This window comes from Sander lucioperca, chromosome 20, assembly GCF_008315115.2.
Source record: "Sander lucioperca isolate FBNREF2018 chromosome 20, SLUC_FBN_1.2, whole genome shotgun sequence".
Lineage (NCBI taxonomy): Eukaryota > Metazoa > Chordata > Actinopteri > Perciformes > Percidae > Sander > Sander lucioperca.
In genome coordinates this window covers 27,504,869-27,522,673 of record NC_050192.1, presented here as the reverse complement: position 1 = coordinate 27,522,673, position 17,805 = coordinate 27,504,869, and the positions used below count along the sequence as shown (strand labels likewise).

Below are 17,805 nucleotides of genomic sequence, written 5' to 3'. Positions count from 1 at the left end.
CTCTGCTGTGGACATGCTGCGGTAGCTGTGTCCCGTTTGTGCTTCGTGTATTTCTGCTGTAGTTTCGGGTTTCCACCTCCGATGTAGAGCAGCGTTCAGCCACTTCCCTAAATGTTGTTTCATTCAGAGACCAGAGACCCAAACGGGGCTCTGTGTCTCTCAGAAGGTCTGAGATCTACCGTATCAGCAGAGCAATCACGTAATGCACAGCAGACTACGGTATAACTTTATTTTTCTCAAAATATCACGTCTCCTCCAAATCTCAGAGAACACAGATAGGATGAGTTATATTTTGAATGAGCAGAAATCTTGCTCAAACATCTGAAATATTACAGTCCAGGGGTTTATTATTAAATTAAAATCAATAATGTATCATTGAGGTGAATAATTGTCATATGCACATTTAAGGAGGTTACTTCCCCAACAAAAGATGCAAAAGAGGAGGGAAGAGTAAATGATGTCTATAGGCTACATGTGTGCTGACTCAGTCCGGACCTCAAGTCCTGGAAACGCCCCTGAAGAGGCACATGAATGTTGTTGCCAAGGGGCACAGTGACGTGTTAATCTTGCCCCTTGACACACCCAAACTTTGCTGCTCACATGTCCATTAAATTGCTCAGCCAGTAACATTGGACAACATGTCAGTTCTGTTAATTTAATAGCAGATCTTCCCACTGCAGTTTTGCCATTATTGTGTTGCTTAAGTGTTTAAAATTGTTGATTTATGGGATGATTTGGGTGCAGTAGTAACGTTAGTTGAATAACATTTGCGCCGGGTGATAGCGGGGCTTAAAAAACAGACTGCGTATCACTACAGAATAGGCTGGGCTGATGTGTAAAATATACTCAGACTCGCCATGTCTTGATGCCTTGTTTCGCACAGAAAAGCAAAACTATACCGACTATGGATAAGTAGCTACCTCACAACTCAATGCAAACTATCCATTTAAAGTTAATCAATCACATTTTTTTTTATTATTATTCATTTTGTTTTCCCAAATGCTGCTTGGCAGTTTTAATACATTTAATAAAAGTAACTTCATCATTATTAAGTTGACTGTGCATCTCCCTATTTTGTTGTGGCCTGTGAGCCGGTCATAACAATGTCCCACCAATGTAAATCTGGGATCACAAGTGATGATTCAACAATCTTAAAATGCACTTAATTAAACAGCAGGATGTAATATGAATAATACGCACCACTACCGTGGAGACTTTGAAGCGTCGCTGAAAGCTAAGCAGAAGTCAACCAATGCTCTTGGCTGGAGCAACGCCACATATCTATATGTATTATTCATATAGAAAAAGGCTGTATCATTTGAACTGCTGCTCTGCTGTTGTCTAATACTGTATTATATTATCAGCATTATGTCAATAAATACATTCAGATCAATGTGACTAATCTTCAATCTTTACTTTATGCTTTTCTGATATTGATAAGGTCCCTGAAAAAGTATCTCTCTCTCTCTCTCTCTCTCTCTCTCTCTCTCTCTCTCTCTCTCTCTCTCTCTCTCTCTCTCTCTCTCTCTCTCTCTATATATATATATATATATATATATATGAAGGTGTTTAGTTTCCCAAGGGTGTGACATTATATTAAGAGGGAGCGTGTGCGCGCGTAACGGCGAGGACGCGTTACGGACTACAAAAGTGGCATTTGACGACTCTGCAAAGCAACGGCGACTCCTTACCGTTTCTCTCGGGATAAAACAGCATATTTTGGGGTGAGTCAGGTGTTGTATTCTGTTGAAATGCTCTTAAAGTAGTCCACAGCTAGGTGGGAGAGGGAATGGATGAACTTTATCGCAAAGAAGCCAGCATCACACAGGCATACAGTGTTTGCAGTGGTGTCATGGGCGTCAATTTGGTTTGAAATGTGCTGGGGACAAAGGCGCATTCGGAAGTGCATTTTCAGAAGTGCTGGGTACAATGACGCATTCTTTGCTTTTTTTCTCTTTAGCGCAGGTCATGTTTTGAAAGACGCTGTCCTGTAGCTTACTAATGTAATTGAATAAACATGTATACAATGATGTGTCACGTTTTATGAATAAGAAAGCCTTTAGTTTTAAAAAAGAATTAGACATATGACGCACTATGTTCTGCTTCATGTAGGCCTATCCATGTACCATGTTGACAATGTGACATTACCTAACATCAGACTCAGAGAGAGGAGCTGCGAAGGATAAAAAAAAAAAACACTTCTGGAGTACTTTTGGGACACTGAATAACTGTCACAGTACAACCGTTAAACTGTGGAAAGAGTTGCTTCTGGGGTTTCAATGCAAACACAATCACAAGACACATCAGGGGAAGTTTCAATTCAACTCCGAAAAAAAGGCATTTCAAAACGGAATCTGACAATCCTTGAGAAAGACAAACACAAAGCAAAAGTCCCTGGCTCCTTGGAGATGTGTAGGGAAAAAAAGTTTATCCGAAGTTAGAGCGCAAGTGAGCGGTGTTGAAGTGAGAGCAGGCGGCTGAGCCTACGCACCGTCCAGTGGTGGGTACAAAATGACTCACCCAGGGCCGGCGATTGCTATAGGCGAACTAGGCGATTGCCTAGGGCGTCAAATGTGTTGGTGGCGCCGTGTCGCCCTTAGGTCTACTTCCCATTAATAATAGAATTAGAATGACAAGCGAAATAAAACATGTTTATTAAACATGATCATCCTAGGGCGCCCTTCAGCCGTACGTTTGCTTGTCAACCTGATTATTAGATTGAATTGATGATTATTGTCGATAATTCCCTAATTGGGGGAAAACTTCAAACTAATGATTTAATTGACGAGACGTTTCCAGTCTATGGGTCAGACTCAAACACACGGAACTCTGAAGCAGACCTGTGCGTCGCTTAGTGTCCACTCTCGCTGTAACAATAGAGACGAGCAGCGGCACAGACCACGGAGCTGCAGCAGTGGGTGCAGTAGTGCTGTATCTGATGATTTACAACTTTGACTTATGTTTAATTATGCCTACATATATTCAATTCAAATGTATTCCATATTGTACTATGTTATTGAGGTTATGGTGAGAGATTTGGAGCCTTGTGCATAAGAGAGGATGCAGATGCTGGGTCTGGAACAATGACAGGAAAGGGATCCCGATAAGTATACATCCTGGTAAATATGCCTTCTGTCATTCTACGGCAAATAACCAGTTTAGGCACAGTTAACTAATGACCTTGGAGAGGCCTACAGGAAACCCATATTTAACAGCGTATGGGAACATGTTTGTTATAAGATTATGCTATGAGGTTGATTACATTAGCAGAGGGGTCCCAGGAACACACATATACCCTCCCACTTTAGGTCACAGTTGTAACGTTAGTTGAATAACATTTGCGCCGGGTGATTCTGTTAAAATGCTCTTAAAGTAGTCCACAGCTAGGTGGGAGAGGGAATGGATGAACTTTATCGCAAAGAAGCCAGCCGCTATACATGACACAGGCATACAGTGTTTGCAGTGGTGTAGTCTACGTGACACGCAGGTATACGCAGTATACCCACTAAGAAAGCTCCAGGATTTCCATATACCCACTTAATATACAATGACATGTAACAACATACTTTCCATTATATGTTTAATATATTTTGAATTGCCATCTGTGTTTTCCTTCACATAGGCTAAATAAATGTATTTCCACGTAAATCGGTGCATTAAAGTGTATCAGAATGAAGGAAATTCGTTAAAAAAAGTCGTTAATGCTTGAAACTTCCCTGGGGGAGGACACCCAGACGCCCCACTTTAATATGTCCATTCTGGTCCATATATTTATATAGTACAGTATACCCGCTAAAATACATTAGATTACACCACTGAGTGTTTTGTGTTTTAAGTCACAGGTGGATTCTTCTGCGCCCAGTTCTCTGGCAAACTGTTTGTTGTATTGTTTCAGGTTCTTTGTTTTGGCAGCAGAAATGATTAGCCGTAGTTTTAAAGTCGGGTCCTGTGAAAATAGCAGTGGGGGATGAAGCATTGAAATACCTTCCTTATCCTGAGTCAAAGTAGAAATACCACAGTATAGCCTATATATTCCTGTATTCGAAATTTCAGTAGGCATAAGTAGAAGTACAGAAGTGTTAGCAAAAAAATGTACTTACAGTATCAACAGTAAAACTATACTCAGTTTTACTGTGTGTGTGTGTATATATATATATATATATATATATATAGTCATGTGAAAAAATTAGGACACCCATGCTAAAGTTGACTAAAAAGAGGAATAAAAAAAATCATCTATTGGAAATTGATCTTAATGCCTTAATAAAACAGAAGAAATCCAATACAGGGGGCATAAGTCAGTACATCCCTATGTTAAATTCCCATAGAGGCAGGCAGATTTTTATTTTTAAAGGCCAGTTATTTCATGGATCCAGGATACTATGCATCCTGATAAAGTTCCCTTGGCCTTTGGAATTAAAATAGCCCCACATCATCACATACCCTCTTATGTTAAACAAGAACAATATTATAAACACCTTTGAACAATTTCTGGACTAAGCTATGTGAAAAACAGACCAATCTAGTTGGAGCAATAAGCAGATTATGAGCTGAACAGACCGTATCCCTTATGTTCTTTCAGTCTAGCTTAACTGTTAACAAACAAACTGTAAACTGACCAGCCAGCATTTATCATGCACCTTCAGTCTGGTTGAGTGTCCCTTTAAAGCTCGGCTTCAAAACCTACATACAGTATCCTTAGGATTACCAGCCAGTATTTGTCATGTATTTTCAGTCTGGTTAAGTGTCCCTTTAAAGCAATTATGTATTTTTTCAAGACTTTCTGTCCATAAATCATCTGGAATAGATTCACCAAGTTCCTCTTCCCACTTACGTTTATAATTTTCAGTCGATGGGGAGCTTATTAATAAGAGATTGTTATAGATACGGGATATCAATTTACTTTCGTTAGGAGACAGTTTCAGACAGTCATCTATTTTAGATTGTGATTCAGTCTCAAAGTCTCTTAGGTATTTCCGAACGTAGTCCCTAACTTGTAGGTAACGAAAGAAGTTATTATTCCCCAGCTCATACTTCCTCTGTAGTTGTGTGAATGAGGCAAAGATGCCTCCCATATATAAGTCACCAATACATTGGACACCCCTCTCACTCCATGTAGAAAAGGCTCCATCCAGACTGGAGGGGGCAAATGTAGGGTTTCTAGCGATGGGTAGCAGAGGAGAGATTGGTTTAAGATTAAAGGTGGTCTTGATTTGTTTCCAGGTACAGATCATGCTATGTTTGATTGGGTTGTTATTATACAGGGACTTATTAACCGCAGCCGGAGCTAGTAGGACCGCGGCCATAGAATACGGGTGGCAGTCCTCCCGCTCCAGCATTAGCCAATCAGACATTGGTATTGATGTGTCTAACCAAAAGGTAAACATCTTAATCGCTGAGGCCCAGTAATATAGCAAAAAGTCTGGGAGTGTCAATCCCCCCTTTGATTTTGGCCTACAGAGATGTTTTTTGCCTATTCTGTGAACCTTGTGCCCCCACAGAAAAGGAACTATTAAAGAATCTAGTTGTTTAAAAAAGGATTTTTTTAGAAACATTGGGATGTTTTGAAATAGGTACAACAATTGCGGGAGGAAAATCATCTTTATAGCATTAATTCTCCCAATTAAAGAAATTGGGAGCGTATCCCAGAATGATATTCTAGTCTGTAATCGCTTTATTAGAGGGGGGAAGTTTGCCTGGAATAGAGAGGAGTACTGCTTTGTCACTTCTATCCCCAAATAGGTAAATTTCTCTGGAGAGACTGTGAATGGAAAGTGATCTAGGTGTGCTAAGTCACTCATATGGACCGGCATTAAAACGCTTTTAGTCCAATTGATCCGATAACCCGAAAAGGTCCCAAACAGGTTGATTTTGTCCAGAAGATTTGGAATAGTAATTTGAGGCTGCGTTATATATAAAAGGAAAGTGCAAGTATGACAAGATCAGTAGGTGGACCTCTCTTTGTATATACAATATTGAAAAGACGTCTAAGATTGAAAGTAGCACTCCTGTTCGGTATGAAACCTGTCTGGTCCATATGAACTAGTTTTCCCAATAGAGGATTCAGCCTGTTAGCCAGTATCTTGGCAAATAATTTTCCATCGACATTGAGGAGGGAGATAGGACGATAAGCGCCTACTTCCTGTGAGTCCTTCCCTTTTTTGTGAATTAATGTGATCACAGCCTCAGTTAGGGTGGGGGGTAAATTACCCTGTAACTGGGCATGTTCATACAATTTCAACAGGTAAGGGGATAGGTTTTCACTGAATGTTTTGTATAATTCCCCTGGAAGTCCATCAGGACCGGGTGCCTTATTACTCTTTAGGGAGGCAATGGCGCTCCGAACCTCTGCAATTGTGAGGTCAGAATTCAAAGAATCACAATCTTCCTTGTTCAGTTTGGGAAGCTCACATTTGTCTAAAAATGTATTAATAGTTACAGAATCTGAAGTGGTCTTTGAGGTATATAAATCAGTATAAAATTCAAGAAACCTGTCATTGATATCTTTAGGCTTTGTAAGTATTGTATTATTGTGAGCTTTTATCTTGTGTATTGTTCTGTTGTTTTACATTTTTCTGAGTTGTCTAGCTAGTAGTTTGTGTGGTTTGTCACCAAATTCAAAATATTTTTGCCTAGTATAGAGAAATGCTTTACTTAGTTTTGCAGAGATAATTTTGTTATATTCATATTTAAGTGTTGCTATTTTCCTGTGCAATATAATAGAAGGGGAGTGTGCATTTTCTATGTCAAGTAATTTAATTTGATCTCCTAATTCTTTTAATTTGGTCTTATTTACTTTTCGCCTAGAAGCTTCAAACAAATGATACAGCCTCTTATGTAAGCCTTGAATGCTGCCCAGAGGATGGAGGGAGAGGTATCAGGGTTGTCATTTATTTCAAAGTATAAAGAAATCTGGTCTTTTAAGTATTCGCAAAATTTATTTTCAGTGAGTAGGTGCGAGTTGAGTTTCCAAGAGGCGTATGGCTTATCTACATGATCTAAACACAACGAAAAGGTGAGTGGGCTGTGATCTGAAATCACAATGCTGTGATATTTAGCATTCAATGTGGATGGTATGAGTTTGGCGTGCACCAGGAAGTAGTCTATCCTACTGTAGGAGTTGTGTACAGGTGAATAAAAGGAATAGTCCCTACCTGAAGGGTTCATCGCTCTCCATATATCCAGTACATTTGTGTTATTAATGAACGTATTTAAAAATTCACTAGAGGCATTTCTTGGGAGTCTCTTCGTGGAGGACCTATCAAGATATGTGTCAAGGACAGTATTAAAGTCGCCCCCTATTATCAAGTGTGTTTGTGAGATGTCTGGTATCAGTGAAAAAACCTTCTGAAAGAATATGGGGTTATCTATGTTGGGAGCATATATATTTACTAGAGTAAGGGAAATGTTGTGGATTTCACCAATTACTATAATATAGCGGCCCTCTTTGTCAGTGATTGTCTTTTTCTGTAAAAAGGGCACACCTTTTCTCAATAGAATGGCTGTACCTCTTGCTTTGGATGAAAAGTTTGAGTGGTAAACTTCCCCTATCCATTTAGCTTTTAACCTGCCATGCGAGCCACTCTTCAAGTGAGTTTCCTGTAGAAACATAATGTCTGAGGTCAGTGACTTTAAGTGGGTCAGAACTTTACTTCTCTTGACTGGGTTGTTTACTCCGCGTACATTCCAGCTGGAAAATGTGAGACCCTTCATCCCTCCGCTGTCATTGTTTAAACTATCATACATCAGGAATCTGTGATTAGTACAGTATCCGTAGCAGTAAAGCTGTCAATGTGTAGGATTTGAGTGAGTGGTCTTCCTGTCCCTCCCCTCCCCTCTACCCCAGTCCGCCCCACAACCGTTATCAAGGTCAGCCCAGTCCCCATAGTAACAAATGAAAACAAAACTACTCTAGCCAATTCAAAGTGAATGTGGCGTGAGTCTTCTTAAGGAAGTAAGTACAAATAAACCAGTAACTTAAGTTACTTCCTCATACCTTCTGGTGGCCTGATGCTAACTCCTATCTGTGATCCCATAGCTTGATAACTTATACAAATTTTTTAGATAGTTTAGTGAAGAAAAGAGAGTATGATTAGTTAGAGTGCCATAGTAATATAGTATCCATGGGCCTATAGCTAAGAAGGAAAACTGTAATAAAATTTTCCCCAGGGTGGGGATTCGCATTGTCTGTATAACAAAACAAAAAAAGCAAAAAAAAAAAAAAAAAAGGGAGAAATAGTCAGTTGTCAGTTCTAAGGTTGTAGCTCCAACCTTAGAACTGACATCAGAAACATCTGTAACAGTAATCATTACGAATTAAGGGAGGTAATAACACATTGGATATCTTTCAATAACAGTGAGCCATTTCCACACTTTAAAGAACTAGCAATTGTCAGGGCTCCAAATAAGATATCAGAAAAAGAAACAGTAACAGTGCAAACCTCGATCTGTATGAGGCAGGACATAACATTTTCCAATCATTCTTTTAATGAGAATGGCGGTTTTACAGTCAAATGGTGAGGCACCAGCTGTGTGTGTGTATGAGTGTGCAACTCACGTGGATAGGTGACAGCTAGTGTTTCGCTAGCCATAAAAGCTAACTAGTAAGCACCAGTACATAACCACCTTTCTGAATATCTTGATTCTCCGCATCAGCAGTGATTGCATCAGTTTAAGCGTGCTCCTGTCTCATTTCAGTCGAGCCGGATGCGGAGAGGCGTTCGGCATATTCCTCCGCTTTTTTGGCATCTATGAACGAGGTCTGTGTGCCGTTATGGGTTATCAGGAGCCTGGCAGGATAGAGGAGGCCGTATCTGACCCCCGGTCTGCCCTGTAGCAGCTCCCTGGTGCGGTTGAATAATGCCCTCTTTTTAGCCACGGCAGGCGGGTAGTCCGGAAATATTTGGATCCTTTTACCACCGTGGTAGAGCTGTTTCGCCGCTGCAGCCTTGCGTAGGATGTCCTCAAGCGTGTGGAAGTAGTGTAGTCTCAGTACAAAGGGTCTGGGTGGCTCATGAGGTTCGGGTTGTCTTCGGAGGGTCCGGTGCGCTCTATCAATGAGAGGCTTCTCATCCAGGGATAGCACCTCTTGCAGCAACCCGGCGATAAAGTCTCTCGGCCTGGGTCCCTCGGTCCCCTCAGGGACTCCGATGACCCGGATGTTGTGTCTCCTCGAGCGCCCTTCTAAGTCTTCGCATTTCTCAGTTAGTTTTTCTACTTCAGAGCTCAAGCGGGCGACTTGACGTTGAAGTGCAGTGACATCGTCCGACTGGTATGAGGCGGATTTCTCTATCTCTCCAATAGTGTTAGCATGCGAGGCCGCGGTTTTCTCCAGGGCCGTAATGGAAGTCTGCAATTCTTCTTTAGTTGTAGCCAACTCACCTCTCAGCACGGTGTACACCGTCTGTATACGGACATCGATAGTGGCGCATATGTCGTCTTTAATCTGGGTAATTTCATTTCGCAGCGCAGCAATAGCGGCCAGTACAGCCCGGTTTGGTGGGTCCGCCTCCTCACTCAGGTAGTCGGGCTCCACCATCTCAGTTGAGTCCGAGGGTTGATCAAGGCCTAATTCTTGTTGGTCGTTCTTTTTGGATTTTCCCTTTTTTGACATCGTTCTCTCCTTTTAGGTTTGATTTCCCACTTGCTTGTGTCTTCTTATGTCACACCAAAGCACTCTTAGGCAGATATACAGCAGTTTAGTGTATTAATAGAAGAAAAGTTACCGGAGCTATGTGAAACACGTCTCACTCCTCCATTGCTCAACAGCGCCCCCTGCAAGGCGTTAATTTCGGCTAGCACTCCCTTCACTGTGCTATATATCACTGATTTAAGCGCACGTAGCTGCTTCTCCAAGACCCGGTCGATTAATTCCTCCATGTTAGAGAACGTGTCCATACCAGCTGCTTCGTTAGCCACCACTCCATTAGCCACCGACATGCTAGCGAATTTCTCTGAACGAGTAGACAGCCCAGGCGACAACGAGACACGCTTTTTCGTGCCTGCAGGCGTTTCACCGAGTCACAGTGACAACAGACAAAACGTTTTGGCGTCGAAAAAAAAGCAATAGACCTGGTTATTTAATGAAAAATGGAGCCGAGTGTCGGAGCTCAGTCTATTGCAACCATTGCGGGTGCTGGTCACGTGCTTCTCCAAGGCTTTTCATTTTGAAGTGACACTTGTCAATTCAAATGAGGAGGCATGGCCCAACGGCTGGTGGGAGGGTTGAGAGACTTCGAGCTGACAGCACGGTCTCTGAGCATCACTGGCCGGCCAGCGAGTAGGCAATGCCGCCCGCAACCAGCTGGCTTGTCACGTTAGACTGGAGGTTGAGAGACCCCGCTGTCAGCTGTAAGTCTCTCAATTAGGGTGACCAGACGTCCCGAAAAATTTGGGACAGTCCCGAAATCCAAGCAGTTGTCCCAAAATCCTGCCCTAATTGTCCCGAGAATTAGAGCAAAGTCTCAAGAGCAGACTCTCCAGTAGTACCCGGGAGAGTTTAACTACATGTGCCTCCAGCCGCACAGACATCTAAACCTGTGTTCAGTACTCTCAGACATGACGTGACCCAACCGTTTCTACAGTCGATATCTAAAGCAGCTGGGTGCTCTCCTGCTGCAGTTGAATAGTCATTGTGTTTGTTTTGTTTATTTCATAATGACACTTGAGTTCATGATTTTAATGATTTTTATTTGTATTTCTGGGTTTACATGACAGACAGTTGAATTCTTGAATAAAAATAAATCATTTTGGTGCAACTCAAGTTAGCAGTTGTTGTTTACGCTATCCACCATTTTCCCAGTCCAAAATAGGCGATCTCTGAATGCGAATGAACGGACTCCATGGGAGGAAATGTCATTCCTATATGAGGCTCCTTTTTCAACTACAAGGTCAATATTGTATTTCACTAACAACAACACAACGACTTATCCGTGCATTTATATGGAACTAAGCTTTTGGAGCTTTCCATCTTTACTCTCCTCCCTCGACTATTTTTGACTGGCTCGATAGACGGCGACTGGAAGAACAAGAGCTACTGTGAGTTGAAAACCTTTCTTTTTAGTAAACTCTGGGTACACAAACAATGTTGTCTACGTTTTCTACGCTTTCGTTAAGGTGTAGAGCCCCTGGTGATACTTCGAGCAAAGTCTCATGTTGTGTCGAGCCTTCTTAGGGTTTTAAAAATAGCTATTTTGAAGCTAGCATAAAAGTGCCCCTAGCACTCCCATTCAAAAGGCCATTTGACCGAAAAACGAGAATACGGTAAATCTTAAAAGTGACGCTTCCTTCCTAAATATGCTTTTAAACGAAAGTCTGACTCAGGTACATTGACAAAAAGAGAGAGTTACGCTTTAATGTTAAAAAGAAATAGAAATGGTGAATATTAAAATCAAAAGGCAATTAGCAAATGTAAAATAATAATGTAATAATATTTTTAATTTGATCTTGCTTCGTTTTCTCTTTGGACTTTCAATTTGAATTATGAATAAATATATCCTCCATATGTTGGCAGTACAGAACCTGTAAAGGCAGCATGTAGCCCCTCTGTGTAGCTGATGTGGCTCTTTCATATCTGAATTTCTTTGTTCTGAATTCACCTTATTGAAATTTAAAACATGAAACTTCTTGAGTTGCAATTTGAAAAGCTGATTTTGAATTCGTTCTTCAAATTCAGAGTCCAAAAAAAATACATACAGGTTGCTAACATTCGATTGGGCAAATTCAGATCTAAAAAGTTAAGTTTAATTTAATAAGTCGTGTTGTCTTCCCGTCGACCATGCAACTTTTTGATTTTCTAGGTCAAAACTTCAACTTTTTTTTTCAGTTTGTCACTTTTTCCGATGTTTTTGTCAATTTTTTTCTGCGCCTTTTGATGTTTTTGTGGGGGTTTTTCTCCACGTTTCTGAAACTTTTTCCGACATTTTTTGCTCCCGATGCATTTAACCCTCGTGATGTCTTCTCATTGACCGAGCAACTTTTTGTTTTTCTGGGTAAAAATTTGGGCGTCTTTTTCAACATTTTTGTCGCTTTTTTTTTTTAATGCTATAAAATTAAATAAAACACCCACATTCAAAGAAAGAAGTGAACTGATCATTTATGTTACTTGTGAAGAGTAATGGTTGTATGGAACCATCCACGTTATTATTTTTTTTAATTTGGTTGAAAGAAAACCCAAATTTGTGATATAGAAACTTTTTGAAAATTTGTAAAATTTGACCCAAGGACAACAGGAGGGTTAAATTAAATGAAGCATCAGTCAAATTCCATTGGTCAAATTCAGATCCAAAAACCCAATGCTTCCATAGATCAGCTTCTGAAAAATGTAGTTAAACTAGTAGGAGCCGACTCGCTGAATGAAAGTATTGTGTACTGCTCTTCAACACTGACTGTGGCTGATTACTGTTGACTGTGTGTCTGTCCACACAGCAGCTCCTATCATCCCTATTTGGTTTCAGTTTACACAAGAACATGTTTCGAAAATAATGACTGACACATTTCTGTTACTGAACTGAACACAAGATAACTGATAATTAACTGAAGTCTCACGGCTGAGAGACGAAACGTCTTCGGAGCACCTGGATAACATAATCCTTTATTGACCTTTGGAGGGGAAAAACTGTTGTAACATTAAGTTAAAATGTATATAGACATAGATAAAGTGGCGGTTTTATGGTGAGGCGACATGCAATTAGCTCAAAGCTCAAGAGTTCAAAAGTCTAAGAGGGTGGTGAAAACGTACCCAACGTATCACCAGTTCCTCACTCCCCTCCATCTAGGTTATCCAGGGAAAGCGATGCTTGCGTAAGGCGCGCAGCATCATAAAAAACTGTTCTCACCCCAACCACAGACTGTTCACCCCACTCCCTTCCGGGAGGCGTTTCAGGTCTCTCCGCACCCGTACCAGCAGGTTCAGAGGAAGCTTCTTTCCTGCGGCTGTCACCCTACTGAACTCTTGCTCTGCATCCCGGTGACAATTAACCTACTAAGCCCCCCCTGCACATAGCTGTACATACTGTACATATCTGTCTATATGGTTCATTCAGAATATCCATATTTATTCTGTTTTTCTTATTATATATTCTGCTAATACACTGCATATATCTATATTATTCTTACTACTAGTATAATGTCACTGCTACTACAATGCACATATCTGTACATGTTGTTCATACATTGTTCATATTACATAGCCATATTTATTCTGCTCTTATAACACTGCAATATATTTCTTGTCCTGTCTATGCACCACCTGTCTATACTTGTATATCACATTGCACTTTTCTGCTTTTTTGCACTTCTGGTTAGACGCAAACTGCATTTCATTGTCTTTGTACTTGCACAATGACAATAAAGTTGAATCTAAATCTAATGGCGTGTGGGATGAAGCTGTCTTTGAGCCTGGTGGAGCGGGACCAGATGCTGCTGTTCCGTCTGCCGGACAGCACGGGCACAACAGTTTGTGGCTGGGGTGGTTTGGGTCTCTGATAGTCCTGTAGGCCTTCTTCCTGCACCGCTGGGTGTACAGGCCCCCCATGGATGGCAGCTCTGTCCTGGTGGCGTGCTGAGCAGTTCTTACCACCCTTTGTATAGCTTTACGGTTGAAGGCAGTGCAACTGCCAATCAGGATATTCTCGATGGTGCACCAGTAGAAGTTGCAGAGGATCCTGGGGTGCATCTCATGTCGCTTAAATTGCCTCCACTTGCCTCCCTTCCTTGTGTCTTAGTCCCTCCCCCAGAGGAGGAACAGGAGAGACGCGAGCAAATCATGGGAGGAGAAAGGAACAGAGGAAATGTGTTTTAGAGGGATGAGACGTCCTTTCCTCTGAAGCGTTACGTGAATTTGATAGCTGTATGGGTAACGTCTTTCAGCTGCGTATCCTCGGCTATAGCTCCTTGATGCTCGCTCCTCGGGGCAGAAATAAGAGCTTTGAGACGCATTCACCGAGGAGGGACAGAACAACTTCCGGTTCAGCCAATGACCGAGGAGTCGAGGAGCTATCAAATAAGGGTTATGAGATTCAGCCCTGGAGTCCATGTTGAACCTCCTCGGCCTGCGTAGGAAGAAGAGACGCTGTTTTGCAGTCTTTGTGGTCGTGTCAGTTAGGGATGCTCCGATATGAAAATGTTTGGCCAAACTGATAAACGATATTTGCCGATGTTGATATGAACTGTATCAAACAAGTTTCTATGATAATCATATTTTGTACATACACTCAAAAAATGTATTATGCCGAAAACTTTGACTTTAAGTATTTTAATTACATGTGCATTTTCCATGTGATTTTCATTACACAACTTCAATGTAAAAGCTCAGATGGAATGCAATGTGTTTCTATCACGTTCAGTCACTGTGAATAAATTAAATAACTTCCAGTCATTTGATTAAATTAAAGTAATGCAAACTTCTACATAAACCTTATGTGTTTATTCAAATATTGCATATAAAGTAACGGGGAACTTCTACATAAACCTTATGTTTATGCCAATATTATCTTGTGTAATAAACCCGAAAGCAACACAAACTTGTCACAAACAAACTCAATGTCCTTGTTGCCATTTACTGTCACTGCTAAACCAAAAAAATTCAAGTTCACATAATGAAAGTTGCAATAAAAGATGCCAGAAAAAAAATTAAAATTAAAATGACTAGGAAGCATACCAGTAGAAATATATATTCATATTTGTAAGTGGGATATATATAAGTAAGTGGGATTGTCTAGAATCTGGCAATATAATAACCATTATGGTGCAATAAGCAATTTACAAAAATGTCTGTGCTGACATAAATACTTTACATGAGAATACATTTTAATTTTGGCCCAAAGTTGGATACCATGTAGAAATTTTGTTGCGATTTCAAAACCTGATTACCCGGGAACCACTTGTTGTACCAATGCATGTGTTGAGTGAAGAGTTTGTTTGGGTGTGCAGATATTTATGCAGAATGCAAATATGATAACAGTTCATGTAAGTTCAATGTTAATTTTCTCGCAAACCATTTGTCACAGCAACTGGCGCTAATATCATTGGAAAGCTTAGATTCTGGTTGAGGTGGTTGTGCAGATTAACACTTTTACATTTTCATTAGGGGCTGAGCCCCCCTAAAGGTCTGATCCTAGAATCACCCCTGCTGCTACTTCATACTTGTACTCCACTACACCTCAGAGGGAAATGTTGTAATGTTTACTGCACTACATTTATCTGACAGCTTTTGCTTTATTGCTTCACGCTGGGCTTGTTTCTGCAACATCTCATTAGTATCGGATACAATTAAAACTGTAGAAGAAATATTTTGACATTGGTCCAGTATTAAACGAGATCGCGCTGCCGTTGGCAACGGCGAAACAAGCTACAATGTAAGTTAATAGGACAATTGTCCAGCTTGTATTTACGTTCATAAAAGTGCTCATTTTGCCGCTGAAAGGCTCAGATTAATATTCTAAGTGTCTGACAACATTATGGAAAGGATTTCTAAGGAGGTCGATCTTTCTGTTAAAGAGTAAGATCCTTTTTTTAAACATAAAAAGTCCACGAAATTGCGTTCGCTAAACCCACCAGACTCCATGTAAATAAGCAGTAATTTTAGCATCGTAAAATATGGGCATTCTAGAACATCTTTGAGCTCTGAGCAGCACTCTGGCTGTCTTGAGCCGGCGCGTGTAGGGTGCCCGAGTCAGCGCAACACGCTTGTCAATGTTTTCTTTCTTTCATTCCAATTTCGTGTCTGTCAGTCACAGTGAAAACCGGGGACATTTCCGGGGACAGCTCCAGCAGGGGACAGGTCACCGAAACCGGGGACTGTCCCCGGAAAGTTCTGGTCACCCTACCCTTGGCTATAAAAATAACTTACTTTAAGATGCTTCTTCAGGTTGGAGGTGGAGTAATTTGGACGCTGAAAGGAGGTTGGTTGCTGGCAAGCAGAGGTTGCAGTGCACAGTTATATTTCGTTCTCCCTGTTCTTTCTTTAATGTGAAATGCTGTTTGAATTTCCAAGATAGAAACGCATTCCTGCCTGGGCTCTGTTGTGCCGGTGTTACACCGAAATCTGTGACCCATCGAGATCAGTGTCCCCCTACCACAACCTTAACCAAACCCTTGTCCCTAACCTTAACCACGGAGAGGGGCGCTACGCTTTTAACAGGAGGGACACAGATCACGACGGGTCACAGATTTCGGTGCAACACCGGTTCCGGCTCCATCTCTACCTCTATCAGTGATCACGCAAATAGCTCATTTTTTCTTTTTCATATTGGGGCAGTATCGTCACGTAACCCATTTATTTCAACAATGTAACTGTATTCTAAATACCAACTATTTAAATTGCAACTGTAACGGAATACAGTTACTCATAATTTGTATTCTGAATACGTAACGCCGGTACATGCATTCCGTTACTCCCCAACACTGGCTGCCAATGTCCCTTCAATCCTAGCTATGTGTACAGATCGCGGCTAGCTAGCTAGCTATACTTTCGGCATAACTCGAGTATATTTATAGTTTGAATTTCGTCACGGCATGTATATCACAGCTACCCTAAGGCCTTACAAAGCTTAGCTAACACTTTTGTCCGATTTAAATTTAATGCATTTTTTTGAATTTCAGAGGTCTAAGAGGAGGCTAGCTAGCTCTCACTGATAGAGCTCCATCCAGCCGCGGGCTCTTTCAATGAGACTCGCGGACAAGAGGCGTTTATTTTTCCGATCGTTTGTTTAAATAACACACATATCCAATATAAGATTAACTGGAACCTGTGATAAGAGATTGCGGGCGTAACAAGCTCGATGAACGCGCTCTCACTTTTTTTCAGTTTTCTGTTGCACGACTAAAACAACTTTTGAACGTACACGTTCCACCAAAACAAGTTCCTTCCGAGGCTATTTTGCAGCGGCACCGCGGCTCTGTTTCTGGTGGTTGATCAACGTAGATATATGCTGATTAGCTCTAATAATGGGCCGGGTGGGTAGCACACTGCCATGAGTCTATGAGGCAACTGTCTGATTACTTCCCATTTTCATTGTGATATTTTGTGATTAAATTCTGAATCTCCCATTCTCTGTCAGGTAAATAAAGTAGTACAATGCAGTGGCGGCTGCTGGTCTTTGAAAGAGGGGAAGCTCATTTTCAGCCTACATCATAAAAATTGTCCATTATTATATGCAAATTCTGCCCTACGTTCCTTTTCAAGAAAATGCTCTGTGACCCTGTCGTACTAACTAGGCGTCTTTTCCAGTGACTTGACCAGTGTCCTCTCAGTGGCCAGCAGAGCTAGGCTGCTTAAACGGCCTTGGCCCATTGTGTTACGGGTGTAGGACTTGAGCCGATTTAAACAGGAGAAGCTCTTTTCTACACCTGCAGATGTAGCTCCAATTGTTGCCACTAATGAGAACAGTTTGTAAAGCTGAGGCATTTCACTGTCCAACTCAATGTCTTTAAGGAACACAAAGTAATCACACAGCTTTCCCCTGTTACCCTGCAAGTCCTGATCTGAATATAGGACTTGAAGTTCAAGATCAAAGTGATGGCCATAACTTTTCAGGACACTTTAGAAGGCCTCCTCTGGAAATACTTGTCTCATGTCATCAAATTTCCCTGGATTGACCAATTCTAAGAAGAGCATACTTTCCAAATTTGAAAAACGTCAAGGAATCTGCTCCAAGATGTTGTCAAGGATGGTCATGTGCAGATTTCTGTAGCGCTCTTGGGGATCCTGCAATTGGGTCAGACAGCGCTTTCTCAAGGGCTCATCTCGTGGGTCTGATGTGAGGTGGGTCTGCTGCTTTGGCATAAACAGCTTGGAAAGCCCCC

General features: G+C 41.2%; 1 protein-coding gene across 1 annotated transcript in view; it reads left to right on the top strand.

The window, feature by feature from the left end:
- Positions 1-1,602: 1,602 nt before the first annotated feature.
- Positions 1,603-17,805, top strand: part of cmah (cytidine monophospho-N-acetylneuraminic acid hydroxylase) — a 41,167-nt gene continuing 24,964 nt past the window's right edge. Inside the window, exon 1 of the mRNA XM_031306394.2 lies at positions 1,603-1,724. The gene's annotated coding sequence lies outside the window, so the exon portion shown is untranslated. The remainder of the gene's footprint in view (positions 1,725-17,805) is intronic.